At 45.2% G+C, this 13909-nt stretch overlaps 1 long non-coding RNA gene across 1 annotated transcript in view; it reads left to right on the top strand.

Annotated features, from left to right (window-relative positions):
• The window catches only part of LOC109320919, a 16032-nt gene extending 3465 nt beyond the window's left edge, over window positions 1-12567 (top strand). The window contains exon 3 of the long non-coding RNA XR_002103877.1: window positions 12556-12567. This is a non-coding gene — a long non-coding RNA (uncharacterized LOC109320919). The remainder of the gene's footprint in view (window positions 1-12555) is intronic.
• Window positions 12568-13909: the final 1342 nt, after the last annotated feature.

The raw sequence follows: 13909 nt of genomic DNA, 5'->3' as shown, positions 1-13909 counted from the left end.
TCTTTAACTGTTCATAGACTGACCAATAGCAGTACAAGCCTTGCATTCCTTTGATAAGGTAATTTTAACTGTGCCACAGGGCCTTACTACTTCTAGGCTTTGCTAAATTTGCTAGGCTTTACTTTATACAAGGCCTTACTACATCTTAAACTATAATTAGGCTTTTAGCAACAACTTAAAGCTTAATATCTAAACAAATACAGAAAAACACTTGGTTTAATCTTCATAGAGTTTCCAGCAAGCACTTTTACCACACAGATATACTTTTCAGCTGACACACTCCACCCCCTGCTTGCTGAAGCACTATGATAGCTACAATTGAGATGCCAAAGCCACATGCGCTACATCAGGAAATGGGGAGGGATCTATAAATTTAACTTGCTTAGCACAAACAGATTTACGAGAACAATGGTTGAATCACCGTTTAGCGGTTGCCACTAGGGCAATGCAGAATACTATTATGCTCAAGATGGTTAGCCATGTAGTTGAGGTGACACCTGGTGACACACGAATAGTACAGATTACATCATACCATTTACATGGCTCAGGCATGTTACAGCCAGACTGATGATTCGTCCAGCCTCTCGAGCAAGTAGAGCTAACTGAGTGCCTCGCTGAACCTTTGCTTCAAGGCTTTGCAGCTTATTTTTCACGTTATTCCAGTTTACTAACTGTGGCATGTCTACATCTGATACCCATGAAGTGGGTTTCGTGAAGTTGAGAGATATAGAATTTCAGAGGAAATTTCTGGCCATTTTAGGACAATAGTACAGTTACTTAATTGCAGTAGAGCAACAGCTCCACTTTTAGCTCCTAAGCAACACGAATTACACAAAGTCCAGGTGGTACCATTTTCATGCAGCAAATGACTTGGTCCCTCCCTACAAACATATTGTTACATATGACACATTAGGTAACTTGTATACGCAGGTCATGTTAGGTGGGCTGAGAAGCCAGCCTCTTCATAGGGTTCCTAATCTAATCAAGGTGCTACTAATTTGAACAAAGGGGGACTGTGCCACATACTGTGGGCCATCGGGGGTAACTATTTCCCATATGGGGTGATGCAAATTCCAGTCCCAAAGGCATCCTCCTCTGAGCCCAATGTTTAGCAAATAAGCAGTGGTCCAGTTTCCCTCTTTTATTCCCTGCACCAGGAATGAACATTTTCCTTTATCATAGCCTTCTCAAGTAGTAACCCAGGTACTTTGATAAGGGTATCTTTCTTTAAATGTTGCAGGCATTCTATGATGCTCTAAGCCAGGGAGCTATTCTGTTTACTACTTGGGAAAAATGCATATGCAGTGATAAATGGACTTGAGCACAAACAGTACTCCAATTCTGAGTTTTGTCTGCTTTAAAAACACTGTCCATCATGACCTGGGCAAGATGGGCTAGCTCTAATCCTACATCAGTTAGCAATTCATTAGTGTGCTCTAACACTTTTCCTTCAAGCATGCCTTCTCTAGTGAGTAACCCTACAGCCTTTTGGATATTGGCTACTCCTTCAGTGTTTTTCTGGGATTTATCCAAGTTCCATACATTTTGTAGCTGAGTTAAGTCCGTTCCAAAGATAACCTGGAGTATCTCTTTGTCTGCGGGACTTAAGTGCATTTATGGAATGGAAAATGACTGGCCACTCCCATCTAAGCAACCCTTCAGCTACCCGGGCTCCTGCTGAACAGTTTGGCGAAGTAGCTTGTTCCATACCATTGTTCTGGTCTGAACAACACTTGGACAGTGAACAATGAAGCATTTAGGAGGGCTGGGATTTTAACTTGTGACTTCTAGCAGGGTGTGGAGTTATACACAGGCAGTGTCAGGGCCTCTCATGAGGGAACGGCCAGAGACAGTAGTGAACACCCCGTTTTTTTACAAGTCACATTTATTCTTCCTTCATGGGGAGCCTGTAGCCATGCTTCATCTCCCAGAGAACGAAACAGCTCCCACTGTCGCTCATGGTGACAATGCTGTATTGGGTTAATGAAACGCATTGTCCTGGAAGAATCATAGCACTGATTTGCTTTAGGAATCCCACTGGCATGAAAGGATGAGGATAAGTGGTGGAGACTTGTGGATACAACCTACTTCTGGTTGTATTAAAGTGGGTATCATTTCACCATGCCTCTGTGTAGGTATGATTCACAAACCATGTAATAACTTTGTTCCAACTTGTAATGCACTCTCCCACCTGGTGGGCCTCACACCACCGCTGGAGAGTGATCAGCCATAGGAATGGGAGGGGGCAGATTTTCCTATAAACGCAGTGGCTCAAGAGGCTGAACAGATGCAGAATGCAGTATTGGGGACACAAACTCAGGGGCGTTGAGCTCAATGGGGTTCCCTTTAGGAAGTATGTAACAACAAATTTTCAAATGAGCAGAGCTGTAACAATCCCCTCCCCTCCCACAGTTAGCCATTCCAGCATTCAGGTAGGGAATGAACTCAAGATAATAGCTGGTGCTACAGGTGCACTGACAGTTACCACTTTGCCAGTCATCTATCTTGTTTCTTTTACTCAGAGACCAGGACTTCACTTGCTCCGGGGTGACGGGTTTCTTCCAGTATGGATACTGCAGCTGGACCATGTGAAGGCCATCTGAGTGTGTTTCCGGGGGATTCTCTTCAGAGTCAGGCCACACCTTGAGGTCTTCAGGAGCAAGTTCATTAATATCTCTGGGTAATAAGAAGGATAGTAGACATGCTCTACCCAGGAAACACAATAAGGCATTAATAAAAAGAATAAATTTATAATAGTCCACTACTTCATGGTGCCAGTCGATTTAGGCCACTGACAGAGCAGAACTCATCTTCAGTGGCAGGCTCAATTAGGAATGGTTATGGCTGCACCTGTGGACAGATCCAATCTGTAGGAACAAGACAACAAGGAGCTTGGCTCCCATTAGGTAAATCTGACTTAAATATCCACCAAGTATTATGCATACCTCTGGCTAATAATGTCCCTTTCCATTTATCTCCCTGAGGATGCTTCACTACTACCCGATCTCCTGCCTGGAGCTTTCATGGGTCACCACCCATAGGTCGCCCTACTGTCAGCTCGCGGGGATCACCTAATCCAAAGGCTTGCTGCATGGGGCTACCTCCTCCACAGGGTCAGTTATTGGTCCAATTGGTAGCTCGATCCAGGTGCAAGTCCCAGTCTCTAAGAGCCAGGCCAGCGGCCAACCGCAAATTGCATTTGAGGATGCCATTGGCTTGCTCTACCAATCCGGTAGACTGCTTAAGATATGGGATGTGATAGGTCCATAACATGCTATATTTGGCAGTGCAGTCATACACAAGATGGTTGCGGAAGTGAGGGCCATTATCACTCTGTATTTCTATAGGTGGTGGATACAGCTAACAAAGTTTCCAGTATTGCACAAGTGTCCTAGGCTGTAGCTCTCGCTGGGGCACAGGCGAACGTCATTCCTGTGACAACTTCTACAGCTACAAACACGTACTGTTGCTTTCAGGAAGTTTGAGGGAGGGGGCCTATGAAATCACATTGCCATACCTGCCATGCTACTTTTCCTTCGTGTAATGACAACGGGACAATCGGGCAGGGTTTTAGTCACATTTTTACCTCACAGCAAGTGATGCATGCGTCAACTATTTCTTGTGATTCTTTCTTAGTTACATGAATGCCCCAAGATGCAGCCAGGTGGGCGGTTCCATCATGTCCGGGGTGCCTGTGTTGTTGATGTAGCCATTCTGTGGCTCATTCTCCACCTGTACAGTGGGAGGAGGAACTGGATAACGATGGGCCAGCCGCTTTATTTTTTTCTTCGACGTACAAGGTTTCCGCGCTCTCCTTTCTTGTTAGCTGATCGACTCGCCTATTTTACTTTGCCTCCGGGCCTTCCCTTGCTTTATTTCCATGTGCTACACTCACATGTTGGATGTACAGAGGAAGCTTATCTTGAGCTAGCTCCCATAAGACTCTCCATTATTCGTGGCTCCAAATTGTCATGTCCGAGGACCAGTGCACCCTTGACGTGCGAGCCTGGGTCGGCACAACCAGCTGGATGCAGGTACGATACGGTGGCTGTACAGGTGGAAAAGCGAGAGCAGTCAGGGAGTTTAAATGCGTTTTGGTTAAAGATTTATTATTACTTACACCACAGAAGAGTTGCGGAGTAGGAAGGAAGTCGTGGTTACACAGTGAGAAAGGAGAAGTTCAGTTCAGCTTGCAAATGCTTTTTCATTGCACAGATCATAAAATGCTTGGTGCAGATTTTCAGCAACGCGTACAGGTAACTTCAGTTCAAAGACGTTTGTGAGCTCTTGGTGAGAACGGACGAGTCAACAAAAATTCGGATACAACACCTGAAATTTTTTTGCTGCAGGTGGGGAGGGGTCAACGACTGGCCAGATCACTGACTATGTCTCCTGGGTGTGTGTGGAGGTCTCCGCAGAAGGCAGAAATCTTTCCAAAATTAAAGGTTTTCAGGTAGCCAATCACAACACACCAGGCTTGAATAATTACAGGACTGCCAATTATGACTGTGAGCAGACTTTGTGTGTTCTTAGGTTTCATGCGAGATTGACTGCGTATGTATTTTACATTTAAGCTGGAGGAGGGCTGAATACGGAACTATGATGATGAAATATATTATGTTAACCTTTTGACCTTTTTGCCATCGGCATCTGAAATCAAAGATTTTTCTTTGACACAAATGTCTTGTCCTTGCCTTTTAAAGTTCTCTTTATGCCACAGGGGTAGCCATTTAGTACATCCTTCTACTACCATCCAGGAGTCACTATAAATATAGATGGGACTTTTAAGACGTGGATCTTCTGTTAATTCCCACACAGCTAAGCTGGGCACTGCTTGGAGCTCAGCATACTGCACGCTTTTTCCAAGGCCTTGTGATACTACTTGCTTGCCATCTTGAATCCTCAAGGCAGCAGTTCTCCAGGCACGACCTTGAGTGGAGCTATCTGTGAACCAGACTTCAACATCAGCTGAGGTCTCCATTTCAGGTGAGAAAGGAGGTGCTTCTTTGATGGGTGAAGATTCACTGCAGCTTGTTTGATCAGGATAAACATTAATTGTACTTTCTGTGACTTTCAACTAATGCAGGGCATCCCTTTGGGGTTACTCATTGGACTTGGCTCAGAATATAATAAATCCACCTTTGGACTGTGGTGTCTTGGGCTGTCCCCCAGGTGGCAGCTGGCAGTCTGACAGAGCCATTCCGAGAATAGGTATCGGAGTAGTGATAACTGTGGGCAATTCTCCTCTCAGAGCTTCTGTGGCTTCCAGGGATGCTGCTGCTGCACACAACATCTGTTCTAAGAGAGTACACCTGGCTTCCACCCCTCTCCAGCCTCAGCTCTAGAATCTAAGGGGTTTTCCTTCTGTTTCCAAGGACTTCTTCTGCCACAGGCTCCAGTGCGGTCCTTCTTCCAAGACGCCTATATGGAGTCAAAGCTCTCCTTCTGGATGTTGTGCTGCTAGGGAGGCATGAACAGTTACTGCTTCTTTAAGGGCTTGTAAACCATATTTATGCTCAGGACCCCATTTCTATTTAGTTCTCTTCTTACATAGGTTATACAGGGGATGAGCTAATACACTAAACTCAGGAACATGCATACACCAAAAACTGAGTGCTTCCAATTGGGCTTGCAGTTCTTTCACATTAGTGGGAGTTGGGGTCTCTACTATATTTCGTGGCTTCTCAGTTGATACTGTGGGACCCCCATCCTACAGCCCTCACAAAACACTGGTGGGCACTCCATCAATTTTCACTTAATTAAAACCAGCAGCTAACAAGTCCTTCCACAGTTTTGCTCGCAGGGTCTTGAGCCAGCCTTCTCTAGCTTTTTCCAACAATTCAGGGGCATCAGGGGATTTGTCTTTTGCTGAGGCCACCGCCATGGCCTTGTCAGTTTTTGTCGGCTTAGCCAGCCCTGCCTTCTGCAAAATGGGTAGAAGCTGCACTAATCACCAAATCGCATCTCTTACTGGGTGATCTACCGCCTTTGGCTCCAAGGCCAACAAGGCCGAGGTACATTCTCTTGGTGCTCGTTGGCAAAACCTCCTCCACAACAGTGCTGTCACAATCATTCACAATCTGCATCTGGTAAGTGAGTTTAAATTGCTGCACGAATGATCTCAGTTAGCGCCAATTGATACAAGCAACCAACAGCCTCCTCCAAATTGACCCATGATCAAGGAGCAGGACTAAGCACTTCTTCCATATTACCATAACTGGCTGCAGTGGCTTGGAGCACAGCAGAAAACAAAGTAACATTTTCATCACCCCCTGCAAACTGATTTAACTGGAGCTCAGGGCACAGAATGATTTGGGCTGCTTTGGCTCTACTCACTGAAATTGCAGAAGCTCTTTCACTATACATTTGAACTAGCCAGTCTATCACTGGTTCTCCTGGCTTGGACTTATGCTGTTCTTGTATATCTCTTATTTCCGCTTGGGTAAATGAACATAGCTCTGTTCGGGGATTCCCTCCTTGTGGCCCTGAACAGGTTACTACCATAGGGAAGACCTGGCTAGGTTCCTCTCTCTGGGCAGGGACATAAGGGGGCGGTTCAACACCAGGCTCGTCATCAGTCTTCTCCTCTCCATCTTCCCAGAGCTCAACTTTTGGTCTCTGCCCATAAAGACACCATCTGATCTTGTGGAAGGATGGCTCCACAGCCTGTGCTAACTGTACCCTTTTCTAAAGGGAAGCGGCAGCGCGTGCAATCATAATTTTTCCCTCCCTCCACTCCGAAGTCACCAAACAGCTCTGAGCGGCCCACGCTGCCTCACATGCCATGCTGTTGGAATCTCTCACATCTTCTAACTCCTTACTCAGCCAGGTGACCTGTTCCCAGAGCTGGGTGACTGCTTCAGCCCCTAAACACAAGCATGTGGCCAGCAGCCATGACAGGCACCCCTTCCTGGGTTTACCCCGGGCAGCAGCAGCAAACCTAGCCCAATGATTGGGTACAGTTCACTCCAGGCAGGTCTCAATCTATCCTTATCCCACCCAGGATTCTCCATCCCCATCACCTCCTTAAGCAAAGCCACTAATGGAGACCATGCAACTCCCTCCATTCCAACTTTTCTCTCTGGAACAGAGCCTCTCAATCCTGTTCGTGATGCCAATTTATGTCCCAGCTGCCTGAAGAAGGTTTAGATTGAGAGTGTGCTCAGGGGTAGAAAGGTAAGAAAGATTTATTGACTTAAGAAAAACACAACTACTCATAGTAACAAGACAAATGATGACAGACAAAAGCAATTCATGTCGGCAAATTATAGGCAATCCCTCCGATGCACGATACACAGCAAGTTTCTCTTTCCACAAAGTTCAGTGAGATCAGGTGTCCCCGGTCAATGCTGTCTGAGGGGTGTGCCGGGAAGGACCCTGAAATGTAGTTCTTGGGCTCCTTGAGGTCCACAGGCCCACTGATCCAGGCAACAGCTAACTAATCCTTTTCACAGAGCTGAGTCTTCTTTCGAATGGTTTCCAAATATTTCAGCTAATTTATAGCTTCTGAAGGACACTGATAACATACGGCCTCTTAGATTCCTTTTTCTACAGCTGTCCGTAGACTGACCAATAGCAGTACAAGCCTTGCATTCCTTTGATAAGGTAATTTTAACTGCACCACAGGGCCTTACTACTTCTAGGCTTTGCTAAATTTACTAGGCCTTACTTTATACAAGGCCTTACTACATCCTAAACTATAATTAGGCTTTTAGCTTATTATTAGACATATAGCTTAATATCTAAACAAATACAGAAAAACACTTGGTCTAATCTTCATAGATCCTTCAGCAAGCACTTTTATCACACAGACATACTTTTCAGCTGCCACAGTATGTAAGAACAGTTCTTCAAACTCCTTCTGCCATCTGCAGTGGTGGGTCTTTGACCATGTTATGCTCACTCTGTGGCACTCAGCCAGGTTGAAACTACCCCTTTGAGTGGCACTGTTACAGTAAGAATGAGGGTAGGTGCATGTGGATGCTCTCCTTCACTGGTGCCCCACTTTATGCAGCATAGTTCATAAGAGTCTTTGAAATGGTTTTGGCTTCCTTATGTGGATAATCAGCTCTTGTTGAAGTGCCACAGAGAGGAGATGCCCAGCAATTTTATGGCATGGTACTGATGGAGGGTCTTAAATGGATTCTACATCAGTGGAAGACTGAAGTAGTACAGCAGGGTCCCCACAACTCTTTTTGCAAACCATAACTTACTATTTTCACAGAGAGATAGATGGGGAAGAGGTACTGACATAGAATGACCTACATACACCAGCAATGAGTTGCTTTAAGTCACATGATATTATAGCCTTTTTATACTACCTGAGGTAGGACACAAAACAAGGGCTGTTACCCAGCATGGGCCCATTATGGTTGCTCCATGAATAGATATAGGGAACCCAGTCAGTTCATTCACCCATAAAATGTATTTTAACAAAGATGATAACTTTCAAGTGTGTCCAGATGCTTTTGCCAGTCTACACTCTTACATTTATTATATAAGGAGCAAAGTAAAAAGTGGTAACTTGTGAAACCCATTCAGTTCTTGCTATTGAGTCCCATCTTCTGAGCTTAGTAGTACATTAATTAAAACAGTAATTAAAATGCAATAAACTCAGTGTTAATTACTGGCAAATGAGAACTGGATCATGCTCTTTCCCTGGGAAACTTGTTCAGGATCAGGCCAGAGTTATAAATCCTTCAACAGCTTCATTTGTTAATTATTATCTTCATAATCCTCTTGATGGTTGTGATTATCTAATTTATTACCACCAAACAGTGAGTCACTGATGAAAAAAGAAATCAGATGTGATGGGGTTTACACTCTTACCAGAACACTCTGTTCAAACCTATGGGCAAGTGGTTTCATATACTGGCTACTGTGGGTGATGTAACAAAAGGGCTGAAAAGCAAAAGTGTGGATGGGTTGTACTGTCTGTGAATTTTGTGTTTATAAAGTCTTGTGAAGGGATTTTTGAGCTTTAAGAGAGCACAAATTCACCCAGCTAAATTCTTCAGAAAGTCTCACACTCTCAGGTTTGAAGAGATCCATCCATCATTCAGTGCTGTTTTAAGACTTGGGATATGTCTAAAATGCAGTAGGGACTGTGCTGTAGTGTAGAGAAAATGTAGCTGACTTAGATTTGCTAGCTGTGTAGCTAATTTAGCCTGTTCCTCAAGCAGGTTTTGGGGCCTGATGGCTTAGAAATGTTATTTAAAGATTTGTTTTTTGCGAATTGGCTTATAGGTATATGTATATGAATTAGAATGGTTCGGGATGGGCACTAGGGGTTAGCTGATTTCTAAGAGTCTAGGTCACACACTGACACAGTTTCACACAGCCCTAGAAAGCAGGCTGTCTAACACAACAAGGCCAACAAGGACACGTAGTCTAGAAAACAGTCTGGGAACTAGGGACATGTACCACACTGTTCCATTACATGAGATACAGTGGCACGAGCTAACAAGGCCCCAGAGCAAGGGGGCCTGAGTCCTGGTTTTGAGGGACTAAATTAAGAGAAGGCCCAAGACGACCAAATTAGCATGTGTGCATGTAATAAGTTATGTGGATGTATAACAACCACACAGAGGAACCAACCAGCAGTAGCCATGGATGAAAAGTCATCAGAAGTTATCAGAAGGGAAGGAAAATACAAGAGAAGAACTTTGGAGCAGCAAAGGGTTCTTGCCCATCGTTCCTCCTCTCTCCCCGTCCCTCCTTGTTCCCTGCCCAGGTCCCTCCTTCTGTTCCTCCCTCCTAAGAGGGAACCCCATTCCTGTTACCCAGGAAGGGTCCCCGAGGCCACCAGGACAGAAGGCACACCCAGCCTCTCTCATCCATTCCACTGGTCGGGTGTATGGGCCTCAGCATCCCACCTCCAAACTGCTGACATGCTGACATCTGAGAGCCTCAGAATGAAGACTGCATCTTGCTCAGATGTACTTTGACTTTAATGACAGCCCTAGGATTTGGTAGATATACAGAACTGCTTCATTGTCTATACTGTTTCTTTTCTATTACTACTGTGTATCAATAAATTTGCCTATTATCAAATGAAAAAGTCATGGTTGGTCTGAGGGTGGTTCCCCCCTGGGTTCTAAATCCAGAGCCAACAGAGCCCACACATTTTCATGCTGCCACACCCAGATTGCTACTGATACCAGGTATCTGTAATACAATAATATTGCCGCTGTGACTGTGGTATAGACATCATTTTGGAATGAACTCAATCTTTACTTCAAAGAATCGGCAGTGTAAAAGGCACAAATGACGTTTAGGTACCCAACTCCCTTTGGAAGTCAGTGAGACTTGGACACCTCACTTGGTTTTGTGTCTTTTCTAAATCTTCCCTTAATGCTCAAAACTAAAAGAGAACCGACCATAAAGAAAAAAATTGGAGAGTATAAAGCAATACATGAATGTCAGAGGCAAACAGGATTAGAGCTGCCACACACAACCTCACACACCTTATTTCTGGCTGCTTTTTTGTCAGTCAGGCACATACTGGCAAAACATCCCAAGCACAGGCTGCCCTCCAGAATCTGTAGCTGTTCCTGGCTGCTGCAGGAGAAGGCTTACAGTCAAAGAAGGCCATCTGCAAATGCACAGTGGTGAGTAGAGCCAGTTAATCACAGGCTGATGTCTGGCACAATGTGGGGGGGAATTAACATCCTTTTTACAGGTCTGTGATTTGAATGACTGATTCCTTCCATGAGCTGTGCTGCCATACAGGTGCAATAAAACGTATTTTTAGGGATGACACACCAGCAGTGAATCACCAACAGTGATGGCTATTTTACTCTTTTCTACTTTCCCAGCTCCACAACATTATTACCCTTTTGCACTGTCAGATATTAAAATCATATTAACGATCAGGAACTGTATTAAACTGTCTGAAAGTGAAATAATATAGTAGCATGTCTGAAGGTTAGAGAGAGCCCTTGGGTGTAATTCACTAAATTCTAATCTACCTGCTTGATACTCTTGAGATTAAGCAAGCAACATTGTTTTCTGCAAAATTAATTACCATTTAGATACCTCCCTAAATACACACACAAACAGACTCTTTTTAGGCTGAATTTCTCTGAACATTGTTACAGCTAGACAGTGAGAATAGTGCAGTCAGTGAGGCACAGACCAGCTTAACAGACATCTTCCTTGTTATACCATCCCTGCCATTCATGGCATTCATGGCCGGAATGAGATACAAACCTCTCTTTGTGCATGTAAAGGTACGTGAGAAGAGATGTTTATCTTTGCTCAGAATAGACACTGGAGATAGAGATCTCTTAGTTTTTGTTCTGGGCTAGATCTACACTAAAACAGAACACACAGCTACTCATAGTACTAAAGTCTTAGTAGCTGTTTACATAAGTAACTGCAGGATGATAGAAGAAGATGCTGGCAGAGGTATAGCAAGGCAGCTCCATGGCCTGGCTAGTGGTGGTGTATGGGAGAACACTGTCTGCTGCCCTGACAGTAGCAGTGCAGCCAGCCAGCAGCTGCAGTAGCAGCTATGATTGTGTCCACTGTATCAAAGGCAGAAACTGGGGCTGCTGCCATGGTTGCTCTCTTCAGTCACACCACTGCCTTGGGCTAGGGACAGACATTCAAAAAGCCTGAGCCCAAGTTGATTTAATCTTTACAGGTTAGTCTAATCTGCAGAGACTGAACCAGTTTGCAAGTGGATAGACATTCCTTTTTCATTCCAGAAATGTAGGCACATGCACGTGCCAGCTGGCCCAGAGCCCAGCAGCTGCCCACCATGGGGGCTTTCTGCAGACCCACAAGCCCCCCTGGCATCTCTGAGCCAGCCCGGGTAGGTTGCTGCATGGCCAACCATTGGCCACACACGCTGGGACAGACTCCGCTCCTGACACCCTGACCCAGAGATTGTGTTGCCCTGTGGGACCAAGCCAACTCTCAGGATCTCAAAATTGTGATGTTAGATGGTAGAGTGTGACACAATTGCACATATACAAAAGCACAAATCAATTAAGCATGTACACACACACAAGCGCTACCAAATCAGGCACATGCACATCCAAGATTACAAGCCTAGGCACATGCATACTTATCACGAATTCAAGCACATACACATTACACACACCAAAAATTAGACAAAATCAGTTACCAACACCTGCACACCCAACCTACACATACACACAAGTGAATTCCTAACTTGGGTGGGGTGGTATGTATGTGTGTGCTTAGGATACTTGGAATATCTAGGGTGCTTGGTGACTATGGGAGGGGGAATCAAGGGTCAAAGATCTCCAGAAGGAAGGGAAGGAGGAAGATGGATGGGGTTAAAATGAGAGAGTGAAAGTTGCTGGGGCCAGGATTAGAACCAGGAGACTGGGGGGGGGGTGTGTGTGATGGGATTACTTAAGGTCAAGTGGCCCCAGGGTTATGCAAGGTCACTGGTGCAAGGGAAAAAGCCCGGTGGCAAGGAGGAGACATCCAGGAAAGCAAGAGAGGCAGGAAGCTGGGAGATCAGGGCTGGAAACTGAGGCAGAAAGCTGGGAGGTCAGGGGGCAGATAAGTGGTGGCAAGGAGGAAACAGTCAGGAAACAGACAGAAACTCAACTCAGGGTTTCAAAATAACAGGTTTATTAAACTAACAACACACTACACAGCACCATGAAGTTATTCGTTCCTACACACACACACACAAACACACACAAAAGCAGTCACAATGGCAGCAGGTGAAAGAGACTCACTAGAAGGGTTGGAGTCCATGTAGGGAAGAGAAACAGAGTCCAAGTCCTTGGTTGAAGAGAGGGTGGGGGTGATAGCTACCTATCCAGGCTGGAAGGGAGTCCTTGATGGCCAGTCAGGGTCATTGTCCAGTAGGTGTTGTCCAGAGGGGGGTCGCCAACAGGGCCTCTGGGTGGATAGGTGGTGTGGCGTGGTGCTGGTCCAGATGGAGAGGGCATCCCAAGAAGTAAGTCTTCACTACCTCTTTATGGGGCAGACTGCCTATTATCTCCTATGGGGTGGGCATGTCCAGGCAAAATCAGCCCTGTTCCAGAGGGTTCTAGATATTCATACTGAGCATGTGCACCCTTGGCACAATGGAGGGTTGACTGGTTTCTGCAGCACTCTTTGTCTTCCAAATCTTGAGCCAGGGAGGGTCAATGCAGGGTGGATGGTTGGGTCATCGAGTTGATGGTTCGGTCATTCAGAGGGTGCTATTTTTACGCCACTGCCATTGTCTCTCAAGCACTCATTCATCCCCATTCATTCAGGAACCAATTTACCTAGGAGGGGTAGGTATGAGTCACACAGTTACAACATCTTACACAACAGGGCATGGGAACAAGATGGGAACCTGACACACAAAATGGATACTTGACATCACTCATGCCAACACACATTGAAGGCCTAAATCATACAATGTTAACATGAAACAATAAAAATCAATGCACAAATGGTAGGAATACAAAATAATACAATATAAAACAGTAAAAAAGAATACAAACATAACAGAACACTATTTACAATATAAAAAGAGGCTTATTACAAAAATAGCATACAAGAATTTAGCTTAGCTTACCTAGTATTACTTGTAATCACTTATAAGAAATAGAGAGAACAGAGAGTAAGTCATAAATGGTTAGGGGAAGGGGAGGGAATGTATTTAAAAAAAAAACAAAAAAAACTGGGAGTTTTGCTACAATTGCTGCCCCTCCCTCTCCCTTTGCTGTTCCAGCTGTGGGATCTGGCCAGACACCATCCCAGCATAGCCCTGTTACAGTGAAGGGGGTCAGGGAGGGGGTTAATTCCTCCCTGCATCCCTTCTGCCCCCAGAGGCCACAGTTGGGGTCCTCCAGCCCCCACCCCCTCCTCTGCTTGCAGGCAACAGGCAGACCCCAGCTGTGGTGCAGAGGGAGGGGAAGGAGGGAAG

Source organism: Crocodylus porosus, unplaced genomic scaffold (genome assembly GCF_001723895.1).
Source record: "Crocodylus porosus isolate Cpor-Errol unplaced genomic scaffold, CroPor_comp1, whole genome shotgun sequence".
Lineage (NCBI taxonomy): Eukaryota > Metazoa > Chordata > Crocodylia > Crocodylidae > Crocodylus > Crocodylus porosus.
Note: the sequence above shows the minus strand (reverse complement) of the source record. Positions and strands in the feature narration are given on the sequence as shown.